The sequence below is a fragment of the Polypterus senegalus genome, unplaced genomic scaffold (genome assembly GCF_016835505.1).
Source record: "Polypterus senegalus isolate Bchr_013 unplaced genomic scaffold, ASM1683550v1 scaffold_4028, whole genome shotgun sequence".
Lineage (NCBI taxonomy): Eukaryota > Metazoa > Chordata > Cladistia > Polypteriformes > Polypteridae > Polypterus > Polypterus senegalus.
In genome coordinates this window covers 4,662-9,322 of record NW_024385292.1, presented here as the reverse complement: position 1 = coordinate 9,322, position 4,661 = coordinate 4,662, and positions in this window count along the sequence as shown.

Sequence of the window (4,661 nt, the reverse complement as noted above, 5' to 3'; positions counted from 1 at the left end):
GTTTTGACTTGACACAACCTGTTGATTTTCCCACCAACTCTAGTGGTCATATATTGGATCTGATCTGTGCTTCTGGACTATCTGTTGCCAACACTTACAGCACTGATTTGGGACTCTCTGACCATAAAGCACTACTTTTCACTGTCTCATTGCCTCTCCCTCCTCTTACCTGTAAACATCAAATTTCTTATTGAAACCTTAAGAATATCTGTCCTTCTATCCTTTCTGGATCCATTTTTGATCTTTTACTGTCTTCACCTATTCCATCAATACTAGATATTCTTGCCAATCACTATAACTGAGCCCTTCATTCAGCATTAGATAAGACAGCTCCTTTAAAACATAAGGAGGTTTCCTTTAAGTCTTCAGCTCCTTGGTATAATTCAGAATTGCGATCTATGAAAGCAACTGGCCGGCGCCTTGAGAGAATGTCACGTAAGTCTGGCCTCACCATGCACATCCAGGCTTTCTCTGACCACCAAAGAGCTTACAGAGAAGCACTAACTGCTGCCAAGAACACACATTATGGCAGAATAATAGAAAGTGGCCACGATAATCCAAGGGTTTTGTTTTCTGTAGTTAATAAACTAACCGAACCCGCATCTGGCCCAACTACCTCTTCTACTGAAGTCTGTGAGGAATTTTTCCACTTTTTCCGTAACAAAATTAAAGATCTAAATAATTCAACTAACATAAATACATCATCTGTTTATATCTCTCCCTGTTTTCCCACTCCATCCAGTTCCTTTTCTAAGTTCTCACCAGTCACATCTGTGTTTGTTAATAACCTGCTTTGTAAAATGAGGCCGACTTCTTGTCTACTGGACCCCAACCCCAGCACACTACTTAAATCCTGCTCTCATGCCATAATCCCTGACTGTTAACAATAATAAACTCATCCCTTGACACTGGCTCTGTACCACTCACTTTTAAAATCGCTTCTGTAACCCCAATGTTAAAAAAAGTCTGGTCGTGATGCTGACAATCTTAACAACTTCTGCCCTATTTCCCACTTACCTTTCTTGTCAAAAGCTCTTGAGCGTGTTGTAGCTTCCCAACTCACCAATTACTTAACTTCTAATAATTTGATGGAACCCTTTCAGTCTGGTTTCAGGGCGCAGCACAGCTGTGAAACTGCTCTGCTACGGGTAACCAATGATTTGCTTATGGCAGCAGATTCTGGACAAACCAGCATATTAATTCTGTTAGACCTCAGTGCAGCATTTGACACTGTCAGACATGACATTCTACTGTCCAGAATGGAGAACATGCTGGGTATCTCTGGCACTGCCCTCCAGTAGTTCAAGTCCTATCTGACTGATAGGCAAAAGTTTGTTAGTCTTGGCAACAGCAGATCCAGCTCAGTGCCAGTCACACAAGGAGTTCCTCAGGGCTCTGTCCTCGGCCCTCTTCTCTTCTGATTTATATGCTTCCCCTTGGCCATATTATTCATAGCTATGGACTGGGTTATCATTTTTATGCAGATGATATTCAACTCTATTTCAATGTTAAAAGTGGAACTTCATCAGAACATTCTCAGCTCACAACCTGCTTCAGTGAAATTAATACAGGTACCTGGATGGAGCAGAATTCTTTAAAATTAAATTGCAACCAAACTGACCTCCTGTAAATTGGGACTAAAGTGCAACTTAATTAAATAAGGCTCTTTCCAAGTCCATCTTGGTGGCCAGACCTGCCTCTACTGCAAAGAATCTTGGTCTCATTTTTGATTCCTCCCTTTCTTATTTCGCTCACATAAACCACATTAAGAAACTTTCTTACTTTTCCTTCCGTAACATATCCCGTGTTCGCTCCTTACTCTCCTTTTCTAATGCTGAGAAACTTGTCCATGCTTATATCACATCCTGCATTGATTATTGCAACTCGCTGCTGGAAGGTGCCCCTTCTAATCTTATATCACTGCTCCACCTTATTCAAAACTCGGCTGCAAGAGTCCATACTCGAACCAGCAGCAGCGAGCACATCACACCCATCCTGCTCCATCTTCACTGGCTCCCTGTGTCTTATAGAATCAAATATAAAATCCTACTAATAACCTACAAAGCCTTAAATGACCTTGAGCCAAACTACATCAGTGAACTTCTCCACCACTATGTGCCTGTCTGTCCACTAAGGTCCTCTGATTCTGGCAATCTTGTTGTGTCCCACACTAATCTACACTCTATGGGTGACAGGGCTGTCACACACATGCGAGTTGGAGGCAGTCAAAGAGCTTAAAGGTGAATGAAATCTCGTGAGACAAGGGACTATCACGTGGTACTTACCTGAATCTCTTTCTACCTGCAGAAAACTGGAAGAAAAATAAACATCTCCATTTCCGGCTTCAAAATGGCCATGATGACGTCACTTACGGTCCACTCCAATGACGTCACTTCCGGTTCTACGATCCACTACTTCTGTCTACTCCTGATGATGTCGGTTCCGTGTTCCTGCCTCCAATCGTCACTTCTGGCCAACCATTTTCTCTTCCATCATACATTCTATTATAAAAATGTCATCTTGTCTACAGTAATTCATTCATTTTGTACTGAAAAGTCATTCTGAATTGCACTCTTTATTTCAATTGTCTGGACGACAATATATGGGGACAATCACCAAACCTTTTTCTATTTTGTGAAGACTCTTTATTATCACAATTGGCGTAGTCGGCAGGATCTTTTTTCAGCATGTCAGAAGAACAAGACCTGAACACGGTATTGAATATGATCATGGGCGATCTTCAGACCCTGAAGATCCAGATAGGAGAAACCAGGACCCAATTGGCAGAAGCCGAGGCTCGTTCTCTTGCTGGTGTACGAATGGAGGTGGCTCGGTCACAGCCGATTCAGTTGACCACCTTAACTGAATGGGAAGATATTGAAATGTACTTTTTGATTTTTGAACATACCGCTAAGCCGGAAGGCTTGGCTGATGTCGGAATGGGCATACCAACTGGCTCCCCATTTGAAGGGACTGGCACATTAAGCCTATTATGACAAGTGTGGGGAGATCGGACATCTTTTCCGGAACTGTGCTTACGAGCCTATGGATTGCTCAGTAATAAAGGGAGAAAGATATTGTGCCACAGTGACTAACCCTTTGTCTCTTCCATATACAGGTGCGGTTATTATAAATGGCAGGAAGGTAAGGTCGATGTTTGACTACGGGAGTAACATTTCCATTGTTGCTACCCGTTACGTATTACTGCAACAGTGGACTAAAATAAAAAGTAGTCTAAAATGTATCCATGGGGACATCAAATATTATAAAACAGCCAGATTTGGGTATTGGTGAATCATAAAATAACTAGTATGACCATGGCTGTATTACCTGATCCCCTTTTCCAGTCATATTAGGAAGGGATTGGAATAAAATTAACAGCGGTAGTAACGTAACTGCACCTAATAAGAATTTGGGCTTAGTAATGGAGAATACTGCTCTGACTGCCTCCACGCCGTGTCCCACAGTAGCACGGACCCACACGGGTACCTAATGCGAAAATTTCGATGTCCCATCATCCTCTGCGAGAGCTGATACAGTTGACGCAGAAGACGTGGAGACAGTAATCCCTCCCATTGAACTCGAAAGAGATCCTATACAAGATTTAACAGCACAATTCCTACTAACACCATCATCATTCAAAAGAGAACTTTGGAATGATGATTCTTTAAAAAATGCTAGAAATGCGGTAGTATCTACCGAGGGTAATACAACCCTAGATCCCATGCCACTGATGCCGTTCTTTGTAATTCAAAACGACTTATTATATAGAGTGGCAAAACAAGGGGGTGAAGTGTGAGCTTTGTTGTTAATCCCACATAATTTTCGGCGAAAGGTGTGTGAATTGGCACATGCTCACCTTCTGGGAGCCCATTTAGGCTCCGATAAGACTTTGGAGAGAATAAAGCTCCGATTTTATTGGCCAGGAGTTAATGAGGAGGTCTGGCGATTTTGCACTTCATGTCCTAAGTGTCAACTTTGCTAGATTCCAAGACGGACTAAAGCTCCTCTCTTTCCCCTTCACCTTATTGACATCCCGTTTGAACGTGTTGGAATCAATCTCGTTGGACCCTTAGAACCCTTGGTAAAAGGCTTCAAATATATTTTAGTCCTAGTAGACTATGCCACTTGGTTTCCAGAAGCTGTTCCTTTGTGCTCGGCTAATTCAAAAAATATCGCACTGGAATTGGTAGGGTATTTTCACTCGTGTCGGGATCCCCAAGGAGGTCTTAACAGATCAAGGGACTCCTTTCACTTCGGAAACGTTCAGGGAAGTGGCCAAATTACTCAGGATAAATCATCTGAAAACATTGGTTTATCATACCCAAACTGATGGGCTGGTAGAACGTTTTAATCAGACATTAAAACAGATGTTACGCATGGTAGTTAACGAGGACGTAAGAAACTGGGATCAGTTGCTTCTTCTCATTTTGTTTGCCTATCGGGAAGTTCCTCAAACCTCAACAGGGTTTTATCCTTTTGAATTATTATTTGGAAGGCAACCCAGGGGGCTTTTGGACATGCTAAAAGAAGGATGGGAGGAGGAGGTACACCCTACTTCAAATATTCTTGAATATATTGCGCAATTACGCGATAGGCTAGAGAAGATTAGACCTATCCTAAAGGAGTAATTGGAGAAAGCCCAAGCAGCACAGTCACGT